This window comes from Pristiophorus japonicus, chromosome 3 (genome assembly GCF_044704955.1).
Source record: "Pristiophorus japonicus isolate sPriJap1 chromosome 3, sPriJap1.hap1, whole genome shotgun sequence".
Taxonomy (NCBI): domain Eukaryota; kingdom Metazoa; phylum Chordata; class Chondrichthyes; family Pristiophoridae; genus Pristiophorus; species Pristiophorus japonicus.
The window spans coordinates 57,642,360-57,665,121 of NC_091979.1; positions in this window are offsets into that span (position 1 = coordinate 57,642,360).

Below are 22,762 nucleotides of genomic sequence, written 5' to 3' on the forward strand. Positions count from 1 at the left end.
TCATTTTCCAACAGTCTATCGACTCTGGATCAGTTCCTATGGACTGGAGGGTAGCTAATGTAACACCACTTTTTAAAAAAGGAGGGAGAGAGAAAACAGGGAATTATAGACCAGTTAGCCTGACATCAGTATTGGGGAAAATATTGGAATCAATTATTAAAGATGAAATAGCAGAGCATTTCGAAAGCAGTGACAGGATCGATCCAAGTCAGCATGGATTTATGAAAGGGAAATCATGCTTGACAAATCTTCTCGAATTTTTTGAGGAGGTAACTTGTAAAGTGGACAAGGGAGAACCAGTGATGTGGTGTATTTGGACTTTCAAAAGGCTTTTGACAAGATCCAACACAAGGGATTAGTGTGCACAATTAAAGCACATGGTATTGGGGGTAATGTATTGACGTCGATAGGGAACTGGTTGACAGACAGGAAGCAGAGAGTCAGAATAAATGGGTCCTTTTCAGAATGGCAGGCAGTGACTAGTGGGGTGCTGCAAGGTTCAGTGCTGGGACCCCAGCTTTTTACAATATACATTAATGATTTAGATGAAGGAATTGAATGTAATATCTCCAAGTTTGCAGATGACATTCAGTTGGGTGGCGGTGTGAGCTGTGAGGAGGATGCTAAGAGGCTGCAGTGTGACTTGGAGAGGTTAGATGAGTGGGCAAGTGCATGGCAGATGCAGTATAATGTGGATAAATGTGAGGTTATCCATTTTGGTGGCAAAAACAGGAAGGCAGAATATTATCTGAATGGTGACAGATTGGGAACGGGGGAGGTGCAACGAGACCTGGGTGTCATGGTACATCAGTCATTGAAAGTTGGCAAGCAGGTACAGCAGGCGGTGAAGAAGGCAAATGGCATGTTGGCCTTCATCGCTAGAGGATTTGAGTATAGGAGCAGGGAGGTCTTACTGCAGTCAAAGGGCCTTGGTGAGGCCACATCTGGAATATTGTGTTCAATTTTGGTCTCCTAATCTGAGGAAGGACATTCTTGCTATTGAGGGAGTGCAGTGAAGTTTCACCAGACTGATTCCCAGGTTGAACAGACTGACATATGAGGAGCGACTGGATCGACTGGGCTTGTATTCACGGGAGTTTAGAAGAATGAAAGAGGATCTCATAGAAACATATAAAATTCTGATGGGATTGGACAGGTTAGAGGCAGGAAGAATGTTCCTAATGCTAGGGAAGTCCCGAACCAGGGGTCACATTCTAAGAATAAGGGACCGAGATGAGGAAAAACTTCTTCACTCAGAGAGTTGTTAACCTTTGGAATTCTCTACCGCAGAAAGTTGTTGAGGCCAGTTCGTTAGATATATTCAAAAGCGAGTTAGATATGGCCCTTACAGCTAAAGGGATCAAGGGGTATGGAGAGAAAGCAGGAAAGGGGCACTGAGATTGAATGATCAGCCATGATCTTATTGAATGGTGGTGCAGGCTCGAAGAGCTGAATGGCCTACTCCTGCATCTAATTTCTTTGTTTCTATGTTTCGATGTGGAGCATGCTTGGTTGAAACAAGGAACTTTGGACCTATGGTGCCCAAAGCTCTCCACTGCTTGGCTTTTCCTCTTGTCATTTCTGGGTCTGTTGTAGACAATTGATAGAGATTGATTGCTGTGATTAGTCAATGTCTCCATTATCATTGTATCATGTGACTGCCAGGATGGTAGAAGGTGAACGCAATTGACCTTGGTCTTTTTTCGTCTAGCAATTTCTAAATTCCCAGAGATGCATAGATAACAATAGTCTTTAAAAGTACAGTACATGCTTGCCTTGCGGACATTTCAATTTGATTTGTGACATCCTTTTTCCACATTTGTCAATGACAAGTGTCAGACTAGAATGAATTCTATTTCTTAATGCGTTTAATGTGTGAAGAATTTATAGACCTACAGTGCACATTTCAATTAAACTGCAGTGTGCTGGTATTTAGTGTTTTACCCTTTCAGTATGATATAGTGGGGCAGAGGGAGCAGTAGAAGAACCCAGAAGTACTACAAGCTTTCATATGAAATTTAAATATGACATTATAAAATTACATGAGGAAATAGATAGATCACATTCTGCATTACCCAAAGTATGGCATCAATAACTCATTATACTTAATAGGATCTTTCGGTGTCTAATTTATGGCAATGTTTTGGGCTCTCAAAGTTCTCAATATAACAAATTTTCTATGTCGGTACACAGTTAAGAATGCAATAAATATTCAAAAAATCATGGGAAAATATTGCTTCGTAACTACTTTATTACATGAAAGATATTGAATGCTTCTTTATGCCATGGTAAGTTAGATTTGTTAAAGGTCCTGTAATATTCACTGTACAAATCCCATCACTATATATGTTACACCTACAATAGCATTGGTAAAATGCCGTTAGGTTGACACCCATATTTTTATGTCATAAGAAACAGTATGAAGGAATGGCTTATAGACAAGGGGCTGGCTTTTTGACTTTTGAGATTTCGGGGCGGTAATGGCCGTGGGGCGGTCCTAATACCATCTGGAAAACTTTTGCAAAATTCAGCAAAAAATGAGGTTCCATGATCAGGGGTGCAAAATCAGGTGTTACACAAGGAAGTTTTTGCATCTGAGCTGAAAATCGTGGTGTTAAAAAAGTTTTGTTGATTTAAAGAACATCATTGTTGTTTAGTGCCCTGTAACATAAGATTGTATATTGTAGGGTTTCATTTTGGTGGTGGGAATTTTTGTGACTTTGTTGCAATAAAATTTATGATTCGTCATTTGACATTGGTGACTTGTGCATCATTCCAAAGTTCACCGGAGATGTGCCTTTATAGGGGCACATAGAATGTCCAATATTAGCTCTATCCCTCAGTTTCCTCCATTTAGAAGAGCCGATCCATTTGAGCTGGCAAGGTGCGACTCTTGGCCTGGCAACATCTCCATGCTGCCTCCCCTGTGGATGGTGTGACTATCCAATGGGGGCCTTGCCAAGCTCCTCTTCATCGTCCTGCTCCTCCTCCTGAGGTGGGCAATCCCCACTGGCAATGCCTGGCCCCTCATGATGGCCAAGTTGTGCAACATGCAGCACACCACAATGAATTCGGATACCTGTTGAGGGGAGTATTGAAGGCTGCCTCCAGAGCAGTCCAGGCATCGGTCTGCCTATAGGAGATGGCGTATCTCTTTCCGCACTTTCTTTCGGAAGCGCAGCCTTCTCACACACTGCTCATCATAGAGCTGGAGGCATGAGTGTTTGTGCTTGTAAACCCTTGAGAGGTAAGCCCTCCTCTCCAGACATCTTCGGCCTCTCCTCATCTGTGGGTCGACATGGCCAAGAGTTTCTTCTAGCTTGACGCCATCTGGCTATAGCAAGGCGCATGATACGCTGACGAACTAGTAATGCCCCCATTAAATTTTCTCACTCACCTTCTAAGGGCACTGTGATGGCAGATAAATGTGCCGTTTGCGAGTTGGAGCTTCAAGCAATGTGATGTGCGCACTGTTGCAGGCAATATGACCTGCGGGAAGGATGTACTTGCCATTGAGGGAGTGCAACAAAGGTTCACCAGACTGATTCCTGGGAGTGGGAGATTGTCCAATGAGGAGAGATTGAGTAGACTAGGCCTATATTCTCTCGCGTTTAGAAGAATGAGAGGTGATCTCATTGAAACATACAAAATTCTTACAGGGCTTGACAGGGTAGATGCAGGGAGAATGTTTCCTGTGGCTGAGGAGTCTAGAACTGGGAGTCATAGTCTCAGAATAAGGGGTTGGCCATTTGGACTGAGATGAGGAGTAACTTCTTCATTCAGAGGGTGATGAATCTTTGGAATTCTCTACCCCAGAGGACTGTGGAGACCCAGTCTTTGAGTATATTCAAGACAGAGATTGATAAATTTTGGATCATAAGGAAATCAAGGTATATGAGGATAGTGCAGGAAAGTGGATTTGAGCTGTAAGATCAGCCATGATCTCATTGAATGGCGGAGCAGGCTCGAGGGGCCAAATGGCCTACTCCTGCTCCTAATTCTTATGTTCTTATGTTATGTTTTACAATGTGGGATCCTCATCCCTCCATTTAAAAATGATGCCAATAACGCCTGCTGCATCCTGGAAATGCCAGTTTTCTCAGATGTTTCCTGGAGGCGGGCATTAAATGAAGGGTTGGGCCAAATTTTGCATCCAGGGCGCTAGTGCACAATATGACCTCAGTGAAACTACAGGGCGGGGTGGTAAGTTTTTGTGGCACTGCAAACCATGAACTGCATTTGCCAGCCGGGCAGTAAAAGCTGGACGCCTGTCGTTACGCCTAGAGACACTATTTACCGTCCCTCCGGGGTACAAACAGAGGCGCAAATGAGCCGAAAATCCAGCCCCAGGTTTTACTGTATAATTTCTATACTATTACTGCCTTTGGTTCAGCATAGATTTCAGAAGAAATGAAAATGCATGAAAGTTGATGATCCATTGACAATGGAGATATATTTTGGAAGTTTAAAATCGAATTTTCACAATGTACAAAATTAAAATGTTTCATTTTCATAGCAGTGGAAAGCAATACGAAAGATAGTGGGAACATTGTAATTAATTTCCTTTGGCAGCATGGAACATGAGCTATTTGGAAAACAAATTATAAAGAAGGCATGAATAATGTGTATAGCTCACATTATATAAATTTTTCCCCCAAGTCTAGATATCTAAATTCACAATAGATGTTTGCAATCTCTTTACACTTAATTCCAGTTAAAAGACAGTCAATTTAAAAAATAAAGGCCCAGAAATTACATCGCTGAGCACGCAATGGTCGCTGCGCAGACGTGTAAGCCCCAAAATGGCAGGGCCAAAATTCACCGTCCGCCATATTGGATAAGGACAAATGACATCCTTTTCCAATGCGTGCCATGGGTGTTCGTCCCTTTGCATATGCCAATAAGGGAACTAACATCCATTTGATGCCCCCTCCAAGATTGGTTTACCCTGAGGCAGCGAGTGACATCGTGAGCTGCACTCAGGTGATCCAGCCTTTGGGGTCGTCTGCAATGCAAAAGGTAAGTAACTTAACTGAATGTGGAGCCAGGAGAAGCAGGACTTCTCCTCCTGACCCCACATTTAAATCTCCTCCCGATAGCCGCCACCTCCGTCCCCCGATCCTCCCACGACCCCCAATCTCCTAAATTCCTGACCCCTAACCTCATACTATTGGTCCCCTAAATCCCCAGCTCTGAGATCCCCGGTCCCCTAATCCCGACACCTGGCTTCTACGATTCTAAGGCCCTGATCCCACCCCATGGCCCTGACCCAGGCCCCATGTTGCCTCCATCCCTCCATCCCTGACCAGATTCCGGACCCACTTACCTGAGGGCTGCTGTGATGCCAGAGGTGGGCCCATGTTGTGTCACGCCAGCTCCATTACAATGAGGTCCGAACCCCAATATCTGGAGAGCCTTTCTAATCCACAATATTAACCCAGAGCACCCAAAAATGGATGCTCCCAGATTTCCAGGACAAAACATTTAATCAAAATTGGTGATAGCCATTAAATAACATCCATGAAACATGCAATGCAATCTATGACATCTACATTATATTTCTGCGCACAGCATGTATATAAGGACATTTTGTGCTGCATTTATACATGAACACGGTGCAATAGATTACTTGTCTGAACAAGGCAGCTATCAAATGATGAAAATTCTTCCCAGGATGGTTTTTGAAAATTGCACACCATAAAATATGATATTTGGAATCTACAGAAGTGTCACTGAGACTTTCTATTTGATCCGTAGAAAGCTCAACATGCCATTATTTGCACAACTTGATTGCTTGCTTTGTATAGCAAAAATAAGAATTGGCCAACAATTCTTACCCTTAAGCTATTCTCCAGGTCTAACAAGATAAGGGACTTAATTTGCAATTGTGTTAAAATCAAGAAGAATTGAAATAGCTTATGTAGGCACTGACATTGGAAACAATCCTTCAGCCTTGTAAACTGTAAAGTCCTGTCCCCTCAGTACAAATTCACACAAGGCATGTAGTGAAGTCAAGATCACTCTGGAGCTTATTTCACAGCTCTGGAATGCTGCACTTGCCTGAGACCTGTCCTTATATACCTGTCTGGGACAGATATCCAGTGCCTCCTGCAAGTGCACCCCTGGTGGTAAGGTATGCTGGTGGTTACAGGTCATATCTTATTACAGTCATGTATAGCATGTTAGGATATAATTATATATATAATAATGTAAGATACATGACATCACCCTCCCCCAAGGTCTGATTGTCTTTATAGGTTCAGTCTCTCAGGTGGTCTACGCTCTCGCGTGGAGCGTCTGAGTTGTGGTTCAGTTGTTTGCCTTGGTGTCTGTTTTTCTTTGGGTGTGGTTGCTGGTATCTCGCCTGGGCTGTCTGTTTCGATTGGTGTGATTGTTGTTGACTCACCTGGGCTGTCTGTTGGGATTGCCCTTTCCTTAGGTTGTTCCCACTGTGTGTCCACTAGGTGTGGTGCGAGTTCCACATTGTAGTCTGCTTCTGTGTTGTTGGAAATCTGCTTTTGTCTTGGTCGACAAACCTCCGGCAGGTTAGGCCATTGTCCATTTGTACTACCAGTAGCCTGTTTCCTTCCTTGCCCGTTACTGTCCCTGCAAGCCATTTGGGACCCCTGCCACAGTTTAGTACAAACACTTTGTCCCCTATCTCATTCCATCTCCCCCTCGAATTTCTGTCATGGTACTCAGTCAGCTTACGGCGCTTTGCCTCAATGATTTTGTGCATGTCTGGGAGGATTAATGATAGCCTTGTTTTTAAAGTCCTTTTCATCAACAGTTGCGTGGGGGGAATCCCAATCAATGAGTGCGGACGGGATCTGTATGCCAGCAGCAGTCGCGACAGGCGACCCTGCAGCGTGGGACCTTGGATTTTAAGCATGCCTTGTTTAATGATTTGCACTGCTCTCTCCGCCTGGCCGTTGGAGGCCGGCTTGAACGGTGCCGTCTTGACGTGATTTATGCCGTGGTCAATTATGAAATCTTGGAATTCTGAGCTGGTGAAGCACGGATCATTGTCACTGACCAATATATCAGGAATTCCGTGCGTGGCAAACAAGGTAGTGAGGCTCTCCACCGTGGTGGAGGTTGTGCTCAAGTTTAAAATGGTGCATTCGATCCATTTTGAAAATGCATTTACAACTACGAGGAACATTTTGCCCATGAATGGGCCGGCATAGTCTACGTGCACCCGCGACCACGGTTTGGTAGGCCAGGGCCAGAGGCTTAGGGGAGCCTCCCTGGGGGCATTGCTGAATTGGGCACAAATGGTGCACCGTCGGACGCAGAGCTCCAAGTCCGCGTCAATACCAGGCCACCAGGCGTGGGATCTGGCTATGGCCTTTATGAGAATGATCCCCGGGTGCTCGCGGTGGAGCTCCCGGACAAATGCCTCTCTGCCTCGCAGAGGCATGACTACTCGGCTGCCTCACATCAGGCAGTCCGCTTGTAGTGATAGCTCATGCATGCGCCTGTGAAAGGGTTTGATTTCCTCGGGGCAGGCATCGCGAGCCTCTGCCCAGTCATCGGTTAGGACACATCTTTTTACTAAGGATAACGTGGGGTCGCTGGCCGTCCAGGCTCTGATTTGGCGAGCTGTCATGGGCGAACCTGTGGACTCAAAGGCATGGATTACCATGACTATCTCACAGTCCTGTTCGTCAGACCTTTCATGGTCACCAGGGGTAGCCTGCTGAGCGCGTCGGCTCAGTTGTCTGTGCCTGGTCTGTGCCTTATGGTATAGTCGTAGGACGCCAGCATGAGTGCCCACCATTGAATTCGGGCCAAGGCATTGCCATTTATTGCCTTGCTCTTGGATAGGAGGGACTTGAGGGGCTTGTGGTCGGTTTCTAACGCGAACTTGGCCCTGAAAAGGTATTGGTGCATCTTTTTGACACAATACACGCACGCGAGCACCTCCTGCTCTACCATTCCATACCCGCGCTCCGCCCGCGAAAGTGACCTGGATACATAAGCTATGGGTTGTAATTTGCCCGCACAATTGACATGTTGTCAAACGCACCCGACCCCATACGCTGACACATCACATGTGAGAACTAGCTTTTTACCTGGATCAAAGAAAGTCAAAACACTGTTGGAACACAGAAGGTTACGTGCCTTATTGAAGGCGCGTTCCTGGGCGTCCCCCCACAACCAATCGCACCCCTTCCTGACTAGTACGTGGAGAGGCTCCAGCAGCGTGCTTAAGTTCTGCATAAAGTTCCCAAAGTAATTGAGTAGCCCGAGAAAGGCGTGCAGACATTCCGGGGCCTGGGTGCCAGGCGAATTGCTTTTGTTTTGGACTCTGTTGGGTGGATTCCATCAACGGCAATCCTTCTGCCCAAAAATTCAACCTCGGGTGTGAGAAACAGGCACTTGGATTTCTTAACTCGTAGGCCTACCCGATCCAACCGCTTTAGTACTTCCTCCAAATTACGGAGATGGGAGTCAGTGGTAAGTATGTCGTCTTGAAATAAAACTGTCCCCGGGATGGACTTGAGCAGACTCTCCATGTTGCGCTGGAATATGGCAGCTGCCGACCTGATGCCGAATGGGCATCGATTGTACATGAAAAGGCCTCGATGTGTGTTGATGGTGGTGAGTAGCTTGGATTCCTTGGTCAATTCTTGTGTCATATACGCAGATGTGAGGTCTAGTTTTGAGAAAAGTTTACCTCCAGCCAATGTGGCAAATAAGTCCTCCGCTCTGGGCAGCGGGTACTGGTCCTGTAGGGAGACTCTGTTTATGGTAGATTTGTAGTCCCCACAGATTCGTACGGATCCATCAGGCTTCATGACTGGGACGATGACACTTGCCCAGTCGCTAAATTCCACAGATGATATAATGCCTTCCTGCAGAAGCCTGTCTAGTTCGTGTTCAATCTTTTCCCTCATCACATAGGGTACAGCTCTGGCCTTGTGATGGTGGACCAGTCTAGCATCCTGTGTGATGTAGATTTTGACTTTGGCCCCTTTGAAAGTGCCCACACTTGGCTGAAAGAGATGTTCAAATCGCTTTATAACTGTTGAGCAGGAGGTCCGTTCCTCTGACGACATGGCATGAACATCATCCCATTTCCAGTTTAGTTTTGCCAGTCAGCTTCTCCCCAGCAGTGCTGGGGGGTCTCCGGGAACAATCCACAGGGGAAGTCGGTTCACTGTCCCTTTGTGTGTGACTGAGAGCATGGCGCTGCCGAGGGCTGGTACGATTTCTTTGGTATAGGTCCTTGGTTTGGTATCAACCCTTGTGAGTTTTGGTCTGTCTCTTTTATGCGGCCACAGTTGTTCAAATTGTTGAGCGCACATGAGAGATTGACTCGCTCCCGTATCCAGCTCCATGTTGACAGGTATCCCGTTGAGTAGGACCCTCATCATTATAAGAGGCGTCTTGTTGTAGGAGCAGCGGCCATTGATCGTGTTGACCCGCTGTATATCGGTGTCCCGGGTACTGTCCCCACCGTCTTCTGGTCTGCTTTCCAACCCATCCGATTCGTATACCAGCCGAGCTTGCGTTTTTTGCACATGCAGGCCAGATGCCTTGTATATTCACAGTTCCTGTAAACAGCCTGCTGCAATCGACATCCCCTTGACGAGTGCCCATCCCCACACTTCCACCAGAGACCGCTTCCATTGCTTCCAAAGAATGAGCTGCGTCTGGCTGATCTTTCTTGAGTTTCTCTCAGTTTGGAGTTATATACTCGCATTGTGGGTTGATGAGGTATGAACGGCCATTCGTGTGGCCCTTGATGGCTTCTGGCGCCACTGCGTGCTGTCGAGGGTCTGCTCTCCCGCTTTTGTCTGTGAGTGGGGGTAGCAGCTTATTTCACACTGTGAACTCCTTGTTCCGATATTTCGTTAGTTGTTGTACCTGCATTGTAAATCAACCTCGTTTCTTCTTCCCCTGCCAAGAATGTCTGTGCAACCAGTGCTGCTGCCTCTAAGGTCAGGTTCTTGGTCTCTATGAGCTTTCGGAATATGCCTGCGTGGCCTATTCCTTCAATGAAAAAGTCTCTCAGCATTTCTCTCCTCAGTTCATCGGAGAACTCACATAAACTAGCCAACCTCCGAAGTTCCGCCACGAAGTCGGGTATTCTCTGACCCACACAGCGTCTGTAGTTGTAGAACCTGTGTATGGCCATGTGTAGGCTGCTCGCTGGCTTCAGGTGGTCTCTTACCAGTGTGCTCAACTTTTCAAACGACTTGCTTGCTGGTTTCTCGGGTGCCAGCAGATCCTTCATTAAAGCGTATGTTTTCGAGCCACAGCTGGACAAGAGATGGGCTCTTCTCTTGTCTGCTTTGTCATCTCCTAACCAGTATTTGGTTACAAAGCTTTGCTGGAGCCTTTCTATAAAGTCCTCCCAATTGTCTCCAGCATTGTACTTTTCATCTGATCCATTGTTCGCCATTCTGTGGATTCTGTAATCCCGTAACTCGTCGCCACTGTAAAGTCCTGTCCCCTCAGTACAGATTCACATGAGGCATGTAGTGAAGTCAAGGTCACTCTGGACCTGCATCTTTATTTCACAGCTCTGGAATGCTGCACTTGCCTGAGACCTGTCCTTATATACCTGCCTGGGACAGATAACCAGTGTCTCCTGCAAGTGCAGCCCTGGTGGTAAGGTATGCTGGTGGTTACAGGTCATATCTTATTACAGTCATGTATAGCATCTTAGAATACAGTTATATGTTTAATAATGTAAGATACGTGACATAAACATCCTTAAAGCCAGTAACTGTGCAAATAGATGTTAATAAATCTGATGTGATTGGGATTACGGAGACGTGGCTCCAGGATGATCAGTGCTGGGAACTCAACATTCAGGGGTATTCGACATTCAGGAAGGATAGAGTAAAGGGAAAAGGAGGTGGGGTAGCATTGTTGGTTAAAGAGGAGATTAATGCAATAGTTAGGAAAGACATTAGCTTGGATGATGTGGAATCTATATGGGTAGAGCTGCAGAACACCAAAGGGCAAAAAACGTTAGTAGGAGTTGTGTACAGACCTCCAAACAGTAATAGGGATGTTGGGGAGGGCATCAAACAGGAAATTAGGGGTGCATGCAATAAAGGTGTAGCAGTTATAATGGGTGACTTTAATATGCACATAGATTGGGCTAGCCAAACTGGAAGCAATACGGTGGAGGAGGATTTCCTGGAGTGCATAAGGGATGGTTTCCTAGACCAGTATGTTGAGGAACCAACTAGGGGGGAGGCCATCTTAGACTGGGTGTTGTGTAATGAGAGAGGATTAATTAGCAATCTCATTGTGCGAGGCCCCTTGGGGAAGAGTGACCATAATATGGTGGAATTCTGCATTAGGATGGAGAATGAAACAGTAAATTCAGAGACCATGGTCCAGAACTTAAAGAAGGGTAACTTTGAAGGTATGAGGCGTGAATTGGCTAGGATAGATTGGCGAATGATACTTAGGGGGTTGACTGGGATGGGCAATGGCAGACATTTAGAGACCGCATGGATGAATTACAACAATTGTACATTCCTGTCTGGCGTAAAAATAAAAAAGGGAAGGTGGCTCAACCGTGGCTATCTAGGGAAATCAGGGATAGTATTAAAGCCAAGGAAGTGGCATACAAATTGGCCAGAAATAGCAGCGAACCCGGGGACTGGGAGAAATTTAGAACTCAGCAGAGGAGGACAAAGGGTTTGATTAGGGCAGGGAAAATGGAGTACGAGAAGAAGCTTGCAGGGAACATTAAGGTGGATTGCAAAAGTTTCTATAGGTATGTAAAGAGAAAAAGGTTAGTAAAGACAAACGTAGGTCCCCTGCAGTCAGAATCAGGGGAAGTCATAACGGGGAACAAAGAAATGGCAGACCAATTGAACAAGTACTTTGGTTCGGTATTCACTAAGGAGGATACAAACAACCTTCCGGATATAAAAGGGGTCAGAGGGTCTAGTAAGGAGGGGGAACTGAGGGAAATCTTTATTAGTCGGGAAATTGTGTTGGGGAAATTGATGGGATTGAAGGCCGATAAATCCCCAGGGCCTGATGGACTGCATCCCAGAGTACTTAAGGAGGTGGCCTTGGAAATAGCGGAGGCATTGACAGTCATTTTCCAACATTCCATTGACTCTGGATCAGTTCCTATGGAGTGGAGGGTAGCCAATGTAACCCCACTTTTTAAAAAAGGAGGGAGAGAGAAAACAGGGAATTATAGACCGGTCAGCCTGACCTCAGTAGTGGGTAAAATGATGGAATCAATTATTAAGGATGTCATAGCAGTGCATCTGGAAAATGGTGACATGATAGGTCCAAGTCAGCATGGATTTGTGAAAGGGAAATCATGCTTGACAAATCTTCTGGAATTTTTTGAGGATGTTTCCAGTAAAGTGGACAAAGGAGAACCAGTTGATGTGGTATATTTGGACTTTCAGAAGGCTTTCGACAAGGTCCCACACAAGAGATTAATGTGCAAAGTTAAAGCACAAGGGATTGGGGGTAGTGTGCTGACGTGGATTGAGAACTGGTTGTCAGACAGGAAGCAAAGAGTAGGAGTAAACGGGTACTTTTCAGAATGGCAGGCAGTGACTAGTGGGGTGCCGCAAGGTTCTGTGCTGGGGCCCCAGCTGTTTACATTGTACATTAATGATTTAGACGAGGGGATTCAATGCAGTATCTCCAAATTTGCAGATGACACTAAGTTGGGTGGCAGTGTGAGCTACGAGGAGGATGCTATGAGGCTGCAGAGTGACTTGGATAGGTTAGGTGAGTGGCCAAATGCATGGCAGATGAAGTATAATGTGGATAAATGTGAGGTTATCCACTTTGGTGGTAAAAACAGAGAGACAGACTATTATCTGAATGGTGACAGATTAGGAAAAGGGAAGGTGCAACGAGACCAGGGTGTCATGGTACATCAGTCATTGAAGGTTAGCATGCAGGTACAGCAGGCGGTTAAGAAAGCAAATGGCATGTTGGCCTTCATAGCGAGGGGATTTGAATACAGGGGCAGGGAGGTGTTGCTACAGTTGTACAGGGCCTTGGTGAGGCCACACCTGGAGTATTGTGTACAGTTTTGGTCTCCTAACTTGAGGAAGGACATTCTTGCTATTGAGGGAGTGCAGCGAAGATTCACCAGACTGATTCCCGGGATGGCGGGACTGACCTATCAAGAAAGACTGGATCAACTGGGCTTGTATTCACTGGAGTTCAGAAGAATGAGAGGGGACCTCATAGAAACGTTTAAAATTCTGACGGGTTTCGACAGGTTAGATGCAGGAAGAATGTTCCCAATGTTGGGGAAGTCCAGAACCAGGGGTCACAGTCTGAGGATAAGGGGTAAGCCATTTAGGACCGAGATGAGGAGAAACTTCTTCACCCAGAGAGCGGTGAACCTGTGGAATTCTCTGCCACAGAAAGTAGTTGAGGCCAATTCACTAAATATATTCAAAAGGGAGTTAGATGAAGTCCTTACTACTCGGGGGATCAAGGGTTATGGCGAGAAAGCAGGAAGGGGGTACTGAAGTTTCATGTTCAGCCATGAACTCATTGAATGGCGGTGCAGGCTAGAAGGGCTGAATGGCCTGCTCCTGCACCTATTTTCTATGTTTCTATGTCTAACTCTTTAAATAGCTGCAATCAGTCTTTTTACTTTCTCAGTCATTTCCGTGCTTGGTGCGAGACTACCAGTCCTGGGGAATGCAACTGTTTCTATGCTTTGTAACCACTGCCCTGACATACAATTGCATGTTCAAAGTGCTAACTGACTAGTCTTTGGCCTTGCAGTGTGTAAGAGAAAAATTTAGCATTCGGGGTACTAGAGGGATAAGCGTTAAAGTACTGGTTCCTGCACTGACCCATAAGGAGGTAATGGCCTTTCTTCTCACGCCTTGTACATTCCAGCACCAAGGCTCCAGAAGGTACTGTTAAGGGTTGGGATACCAGATAGTATTCCAACAAGGAATGTCAATAGGAGAGAACCTAAACAGACTGCTGATAAGGCTGTGAGAAGAGGCCCGAGATAGACTTCATGGCACCAAAGGAAATGTATAACAAATTCCAACCTAATGATACCATTCTGGGAACGTTCTAAGATGGTCACGAGATCATGGCCTGTCAGTCAGATAAGGTAGTCCAATTAAAGAAGTAGCGCTGATAAGGTAGTCCAATTAGAGAAGTAGCACTGATATGGTAGTCCAATTAGAAATCTAGGGAGGTCTTGTCCGGGAACAGAGGAGTTTTTGAAATGTATAAAAGTTGTATGATTGTGCTGTTCGGGGAGCATTTCCACTCACAGGCGGCTGTGATGAGGGGCGTTCCTGGACGTTCGTAATAAAGATCGTTCTACTTTGCCATCCGTCTCTGTCTGCTAACTTCGAGAATTGCTACGTGGGCTGGGGCGAGCGTCGACCCTCTATATCAGTGGGCCCGCTCGTGGGAAAAGAAACCTTCCCTCTCTCCCCTCAACACAGTGGCCACAATAATTTTGAAGCTGTCAACCTGCTGAACCACTCTATCACCTTCACAATTGATACCTTTGTCCCCAGTCAAACTTTTAGGGAGAGAAATTCGGGAACGCCACAATTGGGGCGCTAACCTTTAAAAGTTTGAAAACTTAGCGCCAGGCGCTAATGTTTTCTAACTTTAATAAAATTTGGCGTTTGCGCACCAGGAAGGAAATGGAGCACTAAATCATGTGCTCTACTTCATTCCTGGAGCTCAAGAGGCAGCAGGCAGGACGGTGAGCGGAGCAAAGCTGCAAACTAGGCCGTGCAGCACTGCCATGTTGAGAGGCTCCTCCTTCCCCTAAAGTGAAGGACTATCGCTGTAGGCTCTGCAAAAGAAGAGTTTACCTTCTCCCCGACGTCAGCCGCGATCCGTCACAATCGGCCCAATGCACTACAGCAGAGTGCCGGGCTGATCGATCGCTGGCAAGAAACTATGAAAAAAATTGAAGGAGAGAATTGAATTTTTTTCTGTACTTCCCTCAGCCACCTCGCCTTAAGTATCGCCCCCAAAGTGCCCGGCCTCCCAATGAACGCATCCTGCTGCTGCGGGTGTTTACGCCTGCCGATGCTACAGGGGGCAGAACCAACGTTTGAGTCCGGGGCGCGACTGGCGATGCACACGGCGAGGACATCATGATCTCCAGGCGAAGGAGATTGGGGCGCAATGCCATATCGCCGCCACAAACCTCCCGGCGAATATGGCGGGAGGCGATCTTTTCACCGGGCGCAGTCAGTAGTTGCCTCACGCCCTATTATCACCCCCCCAGAGGAGATAACAGGAGGTGCTAAGGAGAACAATTTCTGGGCCTTAAGTTCTCCCATCTGGTTGTTTGCTGTGTTATGGCCTCCATCTTCATTCCCTCAAGTCCAAAGAGGCGAAGAGCAGAGCGTATCAGGTGCACGACTGGTTTAGCCATTGATCACAAGATCTGGCTGGAAGACATCAGGAACTATCAGGCTTCATTCGCCTCTGCCACATAGCACTGCAGGATCATCTTGGAAAGCAGATATAACCCCAGCTTCTCTTCTCCACTACCAACTATCTCCTTAAGCCCTTCTCCTCTGCCCTCTCCACTCCCACCTTCAAAAACAAGTGCAAGAAACTCATTGAATTTTTTGTTTGATTGAGATTATCCATTCGCCTCCCTCTGTTACTTCCTATTTTCCTTCTGCCCAGCAAGCTAAACCCTGCCCCAGGCTTCCCACTGCCTGACTGTGTGTCCATCTCTCATTTCTCTCCTATCTCCCCTCATGCCCCCTCCAAGTTTATGACCTTGAGACCCACCTCCTGCTCACTTGTCCCCATTTCTTCTAAACTTTTGATCACCATTTCCCTTCCTGACATCCATGCTAACTAACATAATAAATGGTTGCCTCTCCTCAGATACTGAACCCCTCTCTTTCAAAATAACCATCATCAATACCTTGCTCAAAACTCACCCTCGACCCCTCTGCAAACGACCACCCCATCTCCAATCGCCCTTTCCTCTCCAAATTCCTTGGACGTGCTGTCACCTTTCAAATCCATGCCAATCATTTCTGCAACTCTGTGAATCTTTCAAATCAGGTTTCTGCTCCTGTCACAGCTCTGAAATGGCCATAATTAAAGTCACAGATTGCATCCTCTGTTACTGCGACTGTGGTGAATTTTCTCTCCTCATCATCCTCGACCACTCAGGAACCTTTGACACGGTTGACTATACCATCCTGCTCCAAAGCCTCTCATCGGATTTCCAATTCAGAAGGGCGATCTTTGCTTGGTTCCACTCTTACCTATCCGATTACAGCCAGAGCATCTCCAGCAATGGCTTCTCTTCACCCCCACACCATTAGCTATGCTGTCCCCCAAAAATCTATCCTTGATGCCTTCCGCTTCCTTATCTACATGCTGCCCCTTGGCGAGATCATCTGCAGACATGACATGAGCTGATGACACCAACCTCTACCTCTCCACCACCTCTCTCGACTCCTCACTGCCTTCATGCTGTCAGACTGCTTATCGGACATCCAGTCTTTGATGAGTAGCAATGTCCTCCAGTTAAATATTAGGAAGACTAAAGTCATCATCTTTGGTTCACACCAGATAAAATAAAGCCTATAAACCACTAATCTGGTATTTATTTACTGGTTGTAATTTTCTGCGAAATAGCTGCTCTGCTCTCCAAAATGTTTTATAAATATCAGATTGATAGAAAACCTGATTAAAGAAAATTGTAGTGACCAGCATAATGTATTCATGTTTGTTTATATATGTTTAGATTTGATTCTGAAATTGAAAAAAATGCCTATTGCACCATGGAGTTTTTCCATCTGGTTATAAGGTATACAAATAGGAGGATACTGAGAGGTAAACACTTTTTTATCTCCATGTTCTCAGCGCTTGAAAGCATTAAACTAGCTCGGCATTTTTTAACAAGAATCATTTTAAATGTTGCAAACTGGCTGCACAATTCATTTCCTGACTCAGTAGTTTGAACTGAAAATAAATTGAAGGGTGTCTGCAGTAAAGGTGGATTTGCACATTGGGAGCTCACAGGATAGAGATCAATTTGTACCTCATTGGTATGAACAGTGGAAGAACTGACAGCAGACAACTCAAGATCATACAGAAGTTGACGAGGGAGCAGACTACACAATACAGGGATAGCTAATGAGTATATATGTAGGACAGATGAACTATGAGCCAACTATATTTTTATCATTACTCTTTCACACTTCATTTTATTGCTCTTGATAGTTTTTCAATTATTATGCTGTATTCTGCAAATCATTTTCTGAGATTAATCTCGTGCCATCAACAGCTTAATCAATAAAACATAGTGTTTATAAATCAAGACAACTTCATAAGTTCAGGGCCAATAAATCTCAGGGGGAAGTTGAGGGCATTTGCGCCTCCCCTTAGTGACCCGGAGAGTGCAAATTACTTTTCACCCAGGCACGAGCCACTACCGACTCCCACGAAAATCCGCGGGAGTTTAGCGGCGGCGGTAACCATTAGCGCCCCGCTCCTACCAGCTGCGTCCCGCCGCGCTGGAGATGACGATGTCATCACTGTGCGCAGCGACCTGTTTTTGCCCCAGAGCGAAAATTGAGTAGCGCCCCTTGAAGCTGCCGTGGGCGCTGGGTCGTAGACTGCACACTACTCGAGGGGAGAAAATTAAAGGGGAGGTGCAGCAACAAAAATTAAAGTGGCCGACTTACCGGTCGCAGCTTTGTTGTTAGTAGATTGCGGGGTCAGTGTCGTGATCTTGCAGTCTGGCACACCGCTTGTGTGCAGGGCTGCTGCCATGGCACCCCGCTCCCTGATGGTCCAGCAATGGACCCATTTCCCGCCACAGAGATGGCAGCTTGGCCCTCCCCTTTAATGGACGGGAAGGGTCCTGTCTATGCGGCAGCATTATGCGCCCTACTACGTAGCGCTGTAAAATTTGCGTGGATTTGCATACCGCTTCCGCCCCCGAGAGGAAGTGGTGCTCGATATTTTACGCATCAATTGCTCTCGGGGGCGGTAAGCCCGATACAGGTGGCAGGGCGCGACCTCCGCGCCTCGTGCAAGAACTCCCGCCTTGCAGAAGGTACCGTCCCCATACTGAATTTCGCCCCATCAGATTCTAGCTGCTTGAGAATTGTGCTGGAATCCTCCATTAATGCCCAGGCTGAACTATAAACGAACAATATAAATTAAATCTATTCAGCAGTAGGGTGACATTGATAAAAATGAACCATTTTACAGGGACTTAAGATGTAGTAAACCTTTCCATTTGAAGTTACCAGACCTTCTGTATTTTTTTTATTACTTCTGCGATATGGATGTTGCTGACAAGGCCAGCATTTATTGCCCATTCCTAATTGCCCTTGAGAAGGTGATGGTGAGCTGCCTTCTTAAACCACTGCAATCTGCGTGGTGAAGGTACTCCCATAGTGCTGTTAGGGAGGGAGTTCCAAGATTTTGACCCAGCGACGATGTAGGGACAGCGATATATTTCCAAGTTGGGATGGTGTGCAACTTGGAGGGGAACTTGCTGGTGATGGTGTTCCCATGCGCCTGCTGCCCTTTTCCTTTTAGGTGGTCTAGGTCATGGGTTTGGGAGGTGCTGCCGAAGAGGCCTTGCAGTGCTTCTTGCAGATGGTACACACTGCAGTCACGGTGCACCAGTGATGGAGGGAGTGAATGTTTAAAGTAGTGGATGGGGTGCCAATTAAGCAGGCTGCTTTGTCCTGGATGGTGTTGAGCTTCTTGAGTGTTGTTGGAGCGGCTCTCCAGGCAAGTGTTTTTATATTGCATCACATTCCTGACTTGTGCCTTGTAGATGATGGAAGTGCTTTGGGAAGTCAGGAGCATTCCAATAGTTCTGACGAAGGGTCATCGACCTGAAACGTTAACTCTGTTTTTCTCTCCACAGATGTTGCCTGACCCGCTGAGATTTCCACCATTTATAATTTTTATTTCAGATTCCAGCATCCGCAGTATTTTGCGTTTGCATTCCAATAGTTATCAGAACATTTGACAACTTAAGAATGAGAATGGACCATTTAGTTTCACCTGTCAATTTGTCAATCTAAGAAATCATTTTTAAAACTTCATTTGAATCAGCATTTACTGTACTTCGTGGTCTTTTTTTCTGTAACTCACATCCAATGCATACATGTTGTTACTTGTTTAATGTAATGTTTTGGAGTAATTGTATTTAATTGAATAGTCTAACTTTTACTTAATCTAAGATGTAGTAGATTATTAGGTTATAAAACACAAAATCTGTAAAATATTTTATAATATGCTTAGTTACTGGTAGGGAATGTGATTGCCTGAGATTGCTAGTGTGCAGGTTCCTTAACAATAAAGAAAACCATTTTATTTACTTGGGTAGAAGTATATTTGGTCAGATATGAACTGAAATTTTAACAACTGAGATGTGAATTGTATGTATTATTGCACAGTATGCCCACTTTGCATTGAAATCAGGAATAATATGAAAATTGATTGCAGGTTATTTTGGCAATGAAAAAAGTCGACACAGAGTCACATGTAATTATTAGAAGAATCTAATTTTAAGTTAGGAATATACTGAAACTTGTTTGCTGAAACCGATAAAGAGTATATTAAACTTTAAATATCCATTGAGTAGGAAAAATCCTGGTAAACTGCACAGCAATAAATCTTGCTAATACACTTTAGATGTTATCATCAGACATTAATAACTTTTCGTGGACATCATCATGCATCAAGGATACAGAAGACCACAGAGCACCAATACAGGTAGAGCAGCATAACATCTAACACAGTATTTTTTTAAATGCACTTATATATAGCATTGTAAAATTATAACACAGAAGACGCCAGTTATCCAATTACATCTGTGCTGGCTTTCTGAAAGAGCTAATCAGTTAGTCCTGTACCCCTCTCCTTTTCTCATGCCTTTGTGACTGTAATATTGTAACTTATGTTATATTGTAAAGCTGCAGTGAGCCGAGCCTGTAATATTACTAATTAGCCTGTACTAATTGCATGCCAGGATGGATCAATCCCATCTTTTAAAAAAAAGTAAGGTGATGAATTTTGTGCCTTTTTTGAATTATTTGCTAAGGCAAATAATTCAGGCTAAAAATTCGGGAGCACCCCGTTTCGGGGCAGCAATACTCACACCAGGTGCAGAAGTCTCACCTCTTGCGAGAAATTGCGGTTACCGACCCCAAAAGGAAGTGGAGTGTTAAATCATACGCTCCACTTCCTTTCTGGAACAGTAGCAGGGCGGATGCCTAAGGATGCGAAAGAGTACAGCAGAGCTATGCACTGGGCCGCATAGCGCTGTCGCATAGGAGGGGCTCTTCCCTGAATTAAAGGGAAGGGCCCAAGCTGCATACACTATAGGAAATAAAGGGTCCTACCTGGATCGCCAAGGGGTGTGGGTGCCGCGTCAACAGCCTGGCACTCAAGCAGAATGCCCGGCTGACCAATCGCGGCATGGACCCTGCATTCAAAGCGGCAACAGGACACACAAGAAAATTGGATTTTTTTTTAGGAACAGCTGGACACCTCCCCTTTAACTTTCGCCCCGCTAGTGACCAGCTGCCCGGTACACGTCCCCTGAAATTGTCGCTGTCATCACCCGGTGCAACTTCAGGGGATGATACCCAATTTATGGACTGGGGCGCTAACGGAGCACTGAGCATGGTGATGATGTCACCATTAAAGGTGCAACAGAGCGGGGTGCTATGTGTCACCGCCGCCGCTGAACTCCTGCTAAATTTAGCGGGAGTCGGGAGTAGCACCATGTCTGATCGCAAAGTCATTTGCCATTTGGGCGCTAACAGGAAGTGCAAATGACCCGAATTTCTACCCCTAAGTTTTCAAAAGAAAAATAATTCAATAATTCTAGCTAAGGCATGAATATTTTAACATAATATATGAAAAACCTTATGCCTATGTACACTTCAATTATAAATTCCCATGTCCACATTTACACTGGAAACATCCTATGTAAACTTGTCACATTGTATGTACTTCCTCAGTCAATTCTGCAGAAGAAACTCTTACACTCCACCCACTGCAATGTTCACCAAATTGCCATAAGTGTTATTATTTGACGACCAATAATATAAAGTCAAAATATTATAAGGACAGTATATATCACTGCAAATGGGGATTGAATTATGTGTGTGCACCTGGGCAAACACTCTCTAATATCCTTCTTTGGGTGGCCACATTTCCTTACACACTCAAGGATATATAAATGGTACTAAACTATTAAGAAATGAATTAAAAATTCTGAAAAACCTTGAAGCCTGGCTTAATTTATGGCGTACTTGTTGTAGAGAGTAGAAATATATATATAGACTTAGGCATTAGGCACCTGCTGGATATTTAAAACTCACATAAGCTTAAATGGACACACACATAAAATGGCTGCCCAGGCATTATGGGAAATCAGGTAGTCAAACTGTGAACTGTTGAACGTTCACTGACCGAGCAATAACCCTGTGAGGCCCACTGTAGGAATGCCTGGGAAGACAGAGATAAGAAGGAAACCATCTCCTGTGAACAAGGCCATAAACCAATTAATTCCCCAGGAAGAAAGATAAGAGGGAAACCATTTGCTGTAAACAAGGCTATATACCAATTATTTCTCCCAGATGAAAGAACTAGGGAGAGAACCTATAAAGCCATCGATCAGCCCAAGCTGACAATAACCGAACATATGGTTCCCTGGATACTAGGAGAATTCTATTGGGTTAAAAGAACCTATATGTAATCTATAATCGTTGTGATTGGCTTGTGTCCAGCCGTGATGGGCTGTGTAACTGTAGTAAACTGTTTTGTAACTGTTGTGAAACATATAAAGGTACATGTAACTCTTTGTTCTGTGGAGAGAAACCTGGATACGGTCCTGTGTGTTTCCTCCCCGCTGAGCGTTATTAAATGCCGCCAGGCATTGGAACCGACTCTGAGTGTTGAGTGATTCTTCTAAGAAAACACTAACGCTAACAGTACTGTTTAATCATAAGGTTAACAGTCGATATTAGAACTGCTTCCAATACATTTCTCCATATAGATCTTTGATTCCCATTCTGTAAACAGAACTTAGTGTCTTCAACTAAGATGGGAAGTTATAGCTCCAATTGAGAAGTAGAATGTACTCTGGGTGGGGGGCTTCAATATCCATCACCAAGAATGGATCGGTAGCATCACTACTTACTGAGCTGGTTGAGTCCTGAAGGACATAGCTTCCAGACTGGGCCTGTGGCAGGTGATGAGAGAACCAATACAAGGCAAACACCTATTTGACCTCATCCTCACCAATCTACCTGCCACAGATGCATCTGTCCATGATAGCATTGGGAGCAGTGATCACCACATTGGTAGCAGTGATCACCATGCTGTCCTTGTGGAGATGAATTCCCATACTGAGCATACCCTCCATTGTGTTGTGTGACACTAACACTGTGCTCAATGGGATAGTTTCAGAACAGATCGAGCAGCACAAAACTGGGCATCCACGAGGCACTGTGGGCCATCAGCAACAGCAGAATTGTATGGGAAAATCTGTATTATGTTATAGCCTGGCATATCTCTCACTCTACCATTACCATCAAACCAGGAGACCAACCCTGCTTCAATCAGCAGCAAAGTGATGGAAGGTGTTATCCACAGTACTGTCAAGCGGCACTTACTCACGAGTAACTTGCTCACTGATGCTCAGTTTGGGTCCTGCCAGGAACTCAGCTCCAGACCTATTACAGCTTTGGTCCAAACATGGACAAAAGAGCTGAATTTCAGAAGTGAGATG